This window comes from Ovis aries, chromosome 3 (assembly GCF_016772045.2).
Source record: "Ovis aries strain OAR_USU_Benz2616 breed Rambouillet chromosome 3, ARS-UI_Ramb_v3.0, whole genome shotgun sequence".
In the NCBI taxonomy this organism is placed as follows: domain Eukaryota; kingdom Metazoa; phylum Chordata; class Mammalia; order Artiodactyla; family Bovidae; genus Ovis; species Ovis aries.
The window spans coordinates 207,739,101-207,751,355 of record NC_056056.1 but is presented as its reverse complement, the minus strand read 5'-3'; positions in this window follow the sequence as shown (position 1 = coordinate 207,751,355).

Sequence of the window (12,255 nt, the reverse complement as noted above, 5' to 3'; positions counted from 1 at the left end):
AGTTCAAAAGCATCAATTCTTTGGTGCTCAGCTTTCTTTATAATCCAACTCTCACATCCATACATAACTACTGGAAAAACCATAGCCTTGACTAGATGGACCTTTGTAGGCAAAGTAATGTCTCTGCTTTTTAATATGCTGTCTAGGTTGTTCATAGCTTTTCTTCCAAGGAGTAAGCATCTTTTAATTTCATGGCTACAGTCACTATCTGCAGTGATTTTGGAGCTCCCCAAACTAAAGTCTGGCACTGTTTCCACTGTTTCCCCATCTATTTGCCATGAAGTGATGGGACCGGATGCCATGATCTTAGTTTTCTGAATGTTGAGCTTTTTCACTCTCCTCCTTCACTTTCATCAAGAGGCTCTTTAGTTCTTCACTTTCTGCCATAAGGGTAGTGTCATCTGCATATCTGAGGTTATTGATATTTCTCCCAGCAATCTTGATTCCAGCTTGTGCTTCATTCAACCCAGAATTTCCCATGATGTGCTCTGCACATAAGTTAAATAAGCAGGGTGACAATATACAGCCTTGACATACTCCTTTCCCTATTTGGAACCCATCTATTGTTCCATGTCCAGTTCTAACTACTGCTTCCTGAGCTGCATACAGATTTCTCAAGAGGTAGGTCAGGTGGTCTGGTGTTCCCATCTCTTGAAGAATTTTCCACAGTTTGTTGTGATCCACATAGTCAAAGGTCTGGCATAGTCAATAAAGCAGAAGTAGATGTTTTGATGATCACATGATAGAACAAAAACCTTCAGAGAATTGAATTTATACAGAATATTTACTTTGACCAGAGTGAAATTAAGTTAAGTATTAATAAGAAAATATACTTAGCCATCCCTACTGAGAAAATTATGAAATATTCTTCCAAAGAATTCCTGGGTCTGGAAATAACTTTCAAACTTGAAAATATTGTGAAATAATGGTAACAAAGGTATTCTGTAACTAAATTCTTCCAATGCAACTAAAGTAGTGTCTAAGGGAAATTTATACCCTAGATTTAGAAAAGAGGAAAGATGAAAGATGAAAAAATGTAAGCTTTCATTTAAGAAGCTAGGAGAATTAAAGCCTAAAGGATGTACAAGATTGGAATTAATAAAGAAAAAAATAGAGTTATTCTAAGAAAGAAAGTAAGCATAAGACAAAGACAATAGAGGAAAGCTATTCAAACATGGCTAACTGAAAATTGATCAACACCGAGCAATACTAATCGAGAGCAGAGAGAAAAACTCAACAATGCCAAAATGAAAAGGCAAATCACTGTAAATTATACAGATTTTTGGTCATAGTTTTGAGATGCAATATACACATTTAATGTGGATAAATATCCAGAAGAGTTCCAGTTTCTCCAAAACCTTGCCAACACTTGCCTTTTTTAAAATGATAGCCATTTTGACAGGTGTCAGATGACATCTCATTGCGGTTTTCATTTACATTTCTCTGATGATTAGAGATGTCAGTATATTTTCATATACCTCTTAGCTATCCATATGTCTTCTTTGGAGAAATGGTTAGTCCCTGACCAATTTTTTATATCAGTTTATTAGAGCTTTTGTTGCTGTTGCTTTTGTTTTCCTCTTGAGCTGTAGGATTCTTGTTTATTTTGGAAATTAATCCCTTATATGACTTGCTGTAAGGTGCCTTTTCACTCTACTGTTGTTTCTTTTACTGTCATGCTGGTGTTCAGTCATTCAGTCGTGTCCAACTCATTGTGACCTCATGGAGTATAGCCTGCCAGGCTCCTCTGTCCATGACATTTCCCAGGCAAGAATACTGGAGTGAGTTGCCATTTCCTTCTCCAGGGGATCTTCCTGACCCAGGGGTTGAATCCGTGCCTTGTGTGTCTCCTCCACTGGCAGGTGAACTCTTTACCACTGAGCCATCTGGGATATTCTCACTTTTCTATTTTTACCTATTTTTTTGGTGTTATATCCATGAGATCATGAAATAATATATTTTATTAGAAATTATAAGTAAAAATACCACATATCAGAAATATAATTCCTAATTGATGACAATATTACACCATCAGGCACAGTAAAATAAATTTATATGCAGTAAGGTTTTAAATATTATTTAGTGGAATTATAAAATCATTTGTAGAAAATAAACTTGATTAAAAGTTATTTTGAGATGAATAATGGCATTTGAAACATTGCATTAAAGGCATAGTCAAAAAACTAAAACGCTATAAATTTCATCACATAACCTCCCATACACATATACAAACCTACATACACAAAATCATACACAAAAGATGGGGAAATATTTCCAAATAATGTAAGAAAAATGGTAAATGATGTTAGTTTATAGAGTTCCTAAAAATAAATAAGAAAATTTGTAAAATATTATAAAGAAAAAATTAAAGATAGTACAGACACAGCCATCTATAAGGGCACACACGCACACTAACGCACCCCTGAATGAAGGAAAGACCTTGCATACTTTAATTACCCTGTGTTTCTTCTATCAGGACAGTGCTTGCACATTGTATGCACTCATTCAACAAGTATGGATGGAGAACATTTTCTAAATACCGTGATAAGAGCTTGTTAAATATTTATTAAATAAATGAGCAGATGAATACAGTGCAGTGAAATATATTTTCTTTAAATCAATGCTAATCAACAAAATAGTGAAGCAAAATTAAATTAATGATAATTGTTTATGAAAATAAGGTATATTAAAGATAATTAGTCCATAAACACAGAATAAATTTATATTTACAATTTCACTTACATAATTTTTAATATAAATTTATTTATTTTAATTGGAGGCTAATTACTTTACAATATTGTATTGGTTTTGCCATACATCAACATGAATTCGCCATGGGTTTTAATGGAAAATTGTTAAAGAGACTCTAAACTACTCTCATCTATTATTCAATATAACATATGCACAAGAGAATATTTCTGTAGTAAGAAGAAACTCTTTAAGGGAATATACAGATTTACCAAGTAGACTTCAGAAAAAGACAAATAGCTACTGAGTAAAGCAAAACCGTCCTTGCTATTCTTTGGAACTCTGAATTCAAATGGGTATACCTTTCCTTTTCTCCTTTGCTTTTTGCTTCTCTTCTTTTTGCTTCTCTTCTTTTTGCAACTATTTGTAAGGCCTCCTCGACAGCCTTTTGCTTTTTTGCATTTGTTTTTCTTGGGGATGGTCTTGCTCCGTCTCCTGTACAATGTCATGAACCTCCGGCCATAGTTCATCAGGCACTCTGTCTATCAGATCGAGTCCCTTAAATCTATTTCTCACTTCCGCTGTATAATTGTAAGGAATTTGATTTAGGTCATACCTGAATGGTCTAGTGGTTTTCCCTACTTTCTTCAATTTAAGTCTGAATTTGGCAATAAGGAGTTCATAATCTGAGCCACAGTCAGCTACTGGTCTTGTTTTTGCTGACTGTATAGAGCTTCTCCATCGTTGGTTGCAAATAATATATAATCAATCTGATTTCGGTGTTGACCATCTGGTGATGTCCATGTGTAGCATCCTCTCTTGTGTTGCTGGAAGAGGGTGTTTGATATGACCAGTGCATTCTCTTGGCAAAACTCTGTTAGCCTTTGCCCTGCCTTCATTTCTTACTCCAAGGCCAAATTTGCCTGTTACTCCAGGTGTTTCTTGACTTCCTACTTTTGCACTCCAATCCCCTATAATGAAAGGGACATCTTTTGGGGGTGTTAGTTCTAGAAGGTCTTGTAGGTCTTCATAGAAGCTTTCATAGAAGCTTCATAGCTTCAGCTTCAGCTTCTTTAGCATTACTGGTTCGGGCGTGCTGCTACTTCTGCTAAGTTGCTTCAGCCGTGTCCAACTCTGTGTGACCCCATAGACGGCAGCCCACCAGGCTCCCCTGTCCCTGGGATTCTCAAGGGAAGTATACTGGAGTGGGTTGCCATTTCCTTCTCCAATGCATGAAAGTGAAAAGTAAAAGTGAAGTCGCTCAGTCATCTCCAACTCCCAGCTTCCCCATGGTCTGCAGCCTACCAGGCTCCTCCATCCATGGGATGTTCCAGACAAGAGTACTGGAGTGGGGTGTCATTGCATAGACTTGGAATACTGTGATATTGAATGGTTTGCCTTGGAAATGAACAGAGATCATTCTGTCATTTTTGAGATTGCATCCAAGTACTGCATTTTGGACTCTTTTGTTTGCTATGATGGCTACTTCATTTCTTCTAAGGGATTCTTGCCCACAGTACTAGATATAATGGCCATTTGAGTTAAATTCACCCATTCCAGTCCATTTTAGTTCGCTGATTCCTAAAATGTCTACGTTCACTTTTGCCATCTCTTGTTTGACCACTTGCAATTTGCCTTGATTCGTGGACCTAACATTCCAGGTTCCTATGCAATATTGTTCTTCACACCACTGGACTTTGCTTCTATCCCCAGTCACATCCACAGCTGAGTGTTGTCTTTGCTTTGACTCCATCTCTTCATTCTTTCTGGAGTTATTGCTCCACTGATCTCCAGTAGCAATTTGGGCACCTACCAAATTGGGGAGTTCATCTTTCAGTGTCCTATCTTTTTGCCTTTTCATACTGTTCATGGGGATCTCATGGCAGGAATACTGAAGTGGTTTACCATTCCCTTCTCCAGTGAACCCCATTTTGTCAGTATTCTCCACCATGACCTGTCCATCTTGGGTGGCCATATTGGCATGGCTCATAGTTTCACTGAGTTAGGCAAGGCGTGGTCCATATGATCAGATTGGTCAGTTTTCTGTAACTGTGGTTTTCAGTTTGTCTGCCCTCTGATGGAGGAGGATAAGAGCCTTATGGAAGCTCCCTGAAGGGAGAGAATAGCAAGGAAAGATAAGAAAGCCTTCCTCAGTGATCAGTGCAAAGAAATAGAGGAAACCAATAGAATGGAAAAGACTAGAAGTCTCTTCAAGAAAAATAGAGATAAAGGGAATATTTCATGCAAAGATGGGCTCAGTAAAGGACAGAAATTGTATGGACCTAACAGAAGTAGAAGGTATTAAGAAGAGATGGCAAGAATACACAGAAGAACTATACAAAAAAGATCTTCATGACCCAGATAATCACGATGGTGTGATCACTCACCTAGAGTCAGACATCTTGGAATGCGAAGTCAAGTGGGCCTTAGGAAGCATACTACGAACAAAGCTAGAGGAAGTGATGGAATTCCAGTTGAGCTATTTCAAATCCTAAAAGATGATGCTGTGAAAGTGCTACACTCAATATGCCAGCAAATTTGGAAAACTCAGCAGTGGTGACAGAACTGGAAAGAGTCAGTTTTCATTCCAATCCCAAAGAAAGGCAATGTCTAAAAATGGTTAAACTACCACACAGTTGCACTCATCCCACACACTAGCAAAGTAATGCTGAAAGTTCTCCAAGCTAAGCTTCGACAATACATGAACTGTGAACTTCCAGATGTTCAAGCTGGTTTTAGAAAAGGCAGAGGAACCAGAGATCAAATTGCCAACATCTGCTGGATCATTGAAAAAGCAAGCGACTTCCAGAAACACATCTGTTTCTGTTTTATTGACTATGCCAAAGCCTTTGACTGTGTGGATCACAACAAACTGTGGAAAATTCTTCAAGAGATGGGAATACCAGACCACCTGACCTGCCTCTTGAGAAACATATATTCAGGTCAGGAAGCAACAGTTAGAACTGGACATGGAACAACAGACTAGTTCCTAATAGGGAAAGAAATACATCAAGGCTATATATTGTCACCCTGATTATTTCACTTATCTGCAGAGTACATCATGAGAAATTCTGGGCTGGATGAAGCACAGACTGGTACCAAGATTGCCAGGAGAAACAGCAATAACCTCAGATATGCAGATGACCCCACACTTATGGCAGAAAGTGGAGAACAAAAGAGCTTCTTGATGAAAGTGAAAGAGGAGAGTGAAAAAGTTGGCTTAAAGCTCAACATTCAGAAAACAAAGATCATGGCATCTGGTCCCATCACTTTATGGCAAATAAATGGGGAAACAATGGAAACAGTGACAGACTTTATTTTTTTGGGGCTCCAAAATCACTGCAGATGGTGACTGCAGCCATGAAATTAAAAGATGCTTACTCCTTGGAAGGAAAGTTATGACCAACCTAGATAGCATATTAAAAAGCAGAGACATTGCTTTGCCGACTAAGGTCCCTCTAGTCAAGGCTATGATTTTTCCAGTAGTCATGTATGGATGTGAGAGTTGGACTATAAAGATAGCTGAGCACCAAAGAATTGATGCTTTGAACTGTAGTGTTGGAAAAGGTTCTTGAGAGTCCCTTGGACTGCAAGCAGTTCAAACCAGTCCATCCTAAAGGAAATCAGTCCTGAATATTCATTGGAAGGACTGATGCTGAAGCTGAAACTCCAATACTTTGGTCACCTGATGTGAAGACCCTGATGTTGGGAAAGATTGAAAGGGGAAGGATAAGGGGACGACAGAGGATGAGATGACTGAATGGCACCACTGACTCAATGGACATGAGTTTGAGCAAACCCTGGGAGCTGGTGATGGACAGGGAGGCCTGGTGTGCTGCAGTCCATGGGGTCACAAGGAGTCAGACACGACTGAGTGACTAAACTGAACTGAGAGTAAAACTGCAATAGACTCAAATAGATATACTGAGAAGGCGAAGTAATCAGAGGAAACAGAAATTACAAACAAAACACCAAGAAAAAGGCACAAAAGCCTGAAAGAAATATACATAAGTGTAAAATGTACCTGTTAAAAAATATCAGAATTAATGTATTCTTTCCACATCATCCTATCAAACCTCCTACCCAATCTATACAGAGATCCTCTGAGAAATTGATGGCAAGATCTCTGTGAGGTGGTTACTCACTTTCAGGGTCAGAGACTTAACCACCTCCCACTTCCTGGTGCTTTACTGTAAAAAAACTATCATCAATAAAAGATTTAATAGTTTAATGATTCTTTAGCCTTCAAGTGGAAAAGACAAAGAGATGAGGCAAGAGAGGCAAGGAGTGGTGAATATATGTTTTTGAAATATCTGTCACCACATTCTCTCTGCTGTGTGAAATATCTATCACCACGTTCTCTCAGGCAACACCCAGCATATCATTCACGATATATCTGGATGGGGTGTGTGTGTTTGTGTATGTAGGAAAGAGAGAGAGAGAAATGTTGCAGGGAGTAAGCACTTTGGTTTGAACATCTGTCACCCCCAACATTTATTTACTGCATTCAGCACTTGCTGTTGAAATCCCAGCTCCCAGTGCAATGGTATTAAGTGGTAGAACCTTCTCGGCCTCTTCCAAAAGCAGAAGAAAGGAACACTGCCAGACTCATTTTATGAGGCCAACATTGTTCTGATATCAAAACCAGACAGGAAATATCTCTGATAAACAGAGGGACAAAAATCCTCAACAAAATATTAAAAAACATAATTCAATAATGCATCCAAAGGATCATGCATGATGATCAAGTGAGATTTGTTCCAAAGGATGCAAGGATGGTTCAATATTCACAGATTAATCAATGTGATACACCAAGTAAACAAAATGAAAATCAAAATCAAAAAAACATTTGAAAACATTAACATCCATTTCTGATTAAAAACCTCTATAAAGTAGATACAGAGGGATTATACCTCAACATAATAAAGACCATATGACAAGCTCACAGCTAGCCTCATACTCAACAGTAAAAAGCTGAATATTTTTTCTCTGAGATCAGATGCAAGACAAAGATGCTTAATCACCACTTTTATTCAACATAGTTTTGGTATTCCTAGCCAAAACAATCAGGCAAGGAAAAAAATAATAATAAGGACACACAAATCTGAAAGGAAAAGACAAAACTGATGCTATTTGGAGATATCATAATATTATATATAGAAAACCCTAAAGCCCCCACCAAAATCTGTTAGAACTAATACCCTCAGTGAAGTTGCAAGATACAAACTTCATATACAAAAATCAGTTGCATTTCTATACACTAATAACAAATTGCCATAAGGAAAAATTAAGAAAACAATTCTATTTACAGTTGAACAAAGAAACGATGAATTATTAGGAACAAATTTAACCAAAGAGGTGATAGTCCTGTACCCTGAAACTCTAAGACACTAATGAAAGATAGTGCATTTTGTAATCAAAATTCCAAAGGAAATTTTCACAGACATGGAACAAACAATCCTAAAATTTGTATGGAACCACAAAGGACCTTGAATAGCCAAAGCAATCTTGAGAAAGGAAAGCAATATTGGAGGTGCCATGTTTCCTGATTTAAAACTATATTTCAAAGCTGTATTAAGCAAAACAGTATAGTGTTGGTATAAAAATGGGTGCAGAGATCAACAGAATAGAATAGAGAGCCCAGAAATAAACCCAAATACCTGCAGTTAATTAATTTTTGACAGAGGAACTAGGAACATGCAATGCGGAAAGGACAGTCTCCTCAATAAATGGTGTTGGGAAAAGTGGACAGCTACATGCAAAAATAAAACTGGACCACTCTCTTATACCATTCACAGAAATTAATTCAAAATGGATCAAAGACTTAATCATAAGTCCTGCAGCCATAAAAATCCTGGAAGAAAAAGTCATAGACAGCAGTTTTGGTGGGGCTTTTTGGATTTGACACCAAAAGCAAAGGCAACAAGAGCAAAACTAACTAAGTGGGATGACATAAAACTAAAAAACTTCTGTGCAACAAAGGACACCACCAGCAAAATGAAGAACTTATGGGGCAGTCCAGGGTCGGGACTCAGTGCTTTCACTGCCGTGGCCCAGATTAAATCTCTGTTTGGGGAACTAAGATCCAGTAGGGCATGCAGGTTGGTAAATATATAAATAAAGGGCAAAGATATTGTGGTGGAAATTTTTTTTAATGGAAAGACAATCTATCATATCAGAGAAAATATTTGCAAACTATATTTCTGAAACGGGTTAATATGTGGAATACATAAAGGACTCATACAACTCAATAGCAAAAGAATACAGTCTCATTTAAAAATGGGCAGAGGACCTGAATAGACATTTTTCAAAGAAAGCATACAGTTGTTCATGAAAAGGTACATGAAAAGATATATAACATTACTAACCATCAGGAAAATGCAAATCAAAACCACAAGGAGATATCACCTCATAGAGTTGTTTTTATCAAAAAGACAAGAAATAATGAGAATTTTTGAGAATGTGGCGAGAAGAGAAAGCTTGTGTACAGTTGGGGGAAAGATAAGTTGGTGCAACCACCATGGAAAACAGTATTAAGGTTCCTCAATAGAAACTCAAACCTAAAACTAAAACTGCCATGTGAGTTAGTAATTTCACTTTGGGTAATTTATCCGACGAAAATAAAAACACTAACTTAAAAAGATATGTGCAACCCGATGTTCATTGCAGAATTATTTTAAATAGTCAAACATTGTTAAGCCTTTTTTGATTGATGAATGGATAAATAAAATTTGCTATGTACATATATCCAGCCATAAAAAGAAGAAAATCTTGCCATTTGCAACATGGTTGGAACTTGAGGGCATTATGCTAAATGAACTAAATCAAATGGAGAAAGAAAAATACCATTTAATCTTATTTACATGTGGATTATTAAAAAAAAAAAAAAAACAGAAAAATGAGTTCAGAGATGCAAAGAGCAGTTTGGTGTTTTCCAGAGGGTCAGTGTGGTCAAAATGGGATGGATGAAGCTAGCCAAAAGATACAAACTTCCAGGTCTAAAATTACTGTCATGAGGATGTAATGTACAGCGTGGTGACTACAGTTAACCCTGTATGTTATACCTGAGAGTAGGTAGGAAAATACATCTTAAAGTTTTCATCATAAGAAAAAAAATTGTAACTACATGTTGTGATGGATATTACTATACCTGCGGTGATTATTTACCAATATGTACAAATACATAAATACTATGTTGTACACTTAAGGCTAGCACAATGTTACAAGAATTACATCTCAAAAATTTTAACAATCAAGGTTAGAATACATGAATTAGATTAGTTCCATCCTTACCTCATTTAGTTTTCTCTGGTGGCTCAAACAGTAAAGAATATGACTGCAATGTAGAAGACCGATTTTGATACCTGGGGTCAGGATGATCCCCTGGAGAAGGGAATGGCAACCGATTCCAGTATTCTTGCCTGGAGAATGCCATGGACAGAGGAACTTGGCAGGCTATACAGTCCACGGAGTTGCAAATGGTCAGACACGACTGAGTGACTAACATTTTTACTTAATGTCATTTTGTGGACCCAAATTAAACTTAGATTACTAAAATATCACTTAGATTTTAAAATACCAAATCTCACTGCATCCTACAGGGTTGGGACAGACACACAGAAACAGACAGTAAGTCACCTTCACACGAGATATAGGCTTCCTCCTTGGGAGAGCATGAAGTGTAATTCCAAGGGTCAGAAGGACACTGCCAGAGAGAGGTGTCAGTTTTCTGACAGCGGATTCCATCCACCCACCAAGGTCTAGAACCTTCCCTGAGACCAACAGAAGAGTTGAGGGTTCCACTGTACCCACAGCCAAGCTGTCTGCAGATCACGGACACAGTGATGTCTTCCATGGGGTTGCGGTAGACACTGCCCCAGGTCCCGTTGTAGAAAACTTCCAGCCACCCAGCACACTGCTGGTCCTCGCTCACCATCCTGAGGGCCAGGAACTCTAAGGTTGAAAGGGGAGGAGACAGGACACAGTAAAAACTTTTCTGGGTATTCTAGGTTTTCCTTTCTTCTAGAAATGGTGAACAGTCATCTCTGAATGTTCAAGAGATGCCCACTAGATGACAAGACTGACATCACCTCCCTTTTAACTGACCTTGTCCACTTGTGTCTTTCTATTTCTACCACAATGTTGTAGTGGATTTGAATTGAGAGGAAGACCAAACTTCGTGGGTGCTAGTAAGGGAGGGAAGCTGAATCCTGCTTCCTGACAAAATCTTCAAAGAGTATGTCAAAGGGATGTGATGTGGATACTGGGGAGATTGGCAGAATAATTAACCCCAGAATGTCCACATCCCAGTCTCTGCAACCTGTGAATCTGTTACCATATCTGACAAGAGGGATTTGCAAATGTGACTAAGGTAAGGACCGTGGGACGGTGAGTTTAAGCTAGAATACTGTATTAACAATGTGAGCCTCATCCTTAGACCCACTGTCTTTACAAGTAGAATACTTTTCTTAGCTCTGGTTAGAGAGAGAGATGTGACTCTGGATAATGGTTGAAGACAGGCAGCATTGCTGATCTGAAAATGGATGAAGGGGATATGAACCAAAGAATCTAGGCAGTTTCTAGAAGCTTGAAAAGACAAGAAACAGATTCGCCCCTAAAGCCGCAAAAGTGATGCGGCCCTGCTAGAGCCGTGATCCCAGCCCAATGAGATCCGTGCTGGGCATCTAAGCCACAGAAGTAAGGCGGTAAACACACATTGTTTCAAACCACTAGTTGGTATGTTGTTACCTAAGCAAATGAAAACTAGTACTGTGGGTTTAAATTTTTGTATGTAACTGGAGAGACAGCCCTGCTTTCAAGAAAACCTGTGAGAAAAGGCTCTGCCAGGAAACACTGCTGAAAAGAAAGGACCAGAACCTCAGCTGCTGCAGGAGGAAGTCAAAGCACTTCATCTTCGTATCTTCTGGAAAGACAGGCTCCACGGGAGGAAGCCTCCTTGTCTGGTCCTTTCAGCATCTCTCCCTCAGGGCTCAGACCCCCGTCCTCCAGGGCCCCACCCCTCCCCCAGCCTGTGGACAGTGTGGAGTGCTGACCTGAGCAGATGACCCCGCGTCCTCCTTGTGTCTGCAGTCGTGCCGCCCCCAGCCCCGGGAAGGGCACCTCCACACGTGGGACTCCTTTCCTGTGCAGTTCAGGTCGTCCAGCCAGATGGGCCCTGATCCCGCCCCAAAGTGAGCAGACCCCCTGGCATTGAGGGCTTCTCCACAGCCCAGCTGCCTGCACACCACGCGAGCATCGTCCAGGTCCCAGTCGTTATCACAGATGGTGCCCCAGGAGCCCTGGTCAAGGATCTCCACTCTCCCGGCGCAGAGACCTTCTCCGTCCACCAGGCGGAGCTGCCTGCTGTCTGAGGGGAGAGAAATGCGACAATGGAGCAGTGACCCCAGGGATTGAGAAGAGTATTCTGTCCTGTGTCACCCTCACCTGAGCAGTAGGGGACGCTCTCCTCTGAGACCGTAGAGCCTGCTGGTTCAGAAATGAAGTCGTTGCACTGCAGCAGCACCTGGATGTGATTTCCTGCAGAAACAGCAATGATCAGAGGTCTGG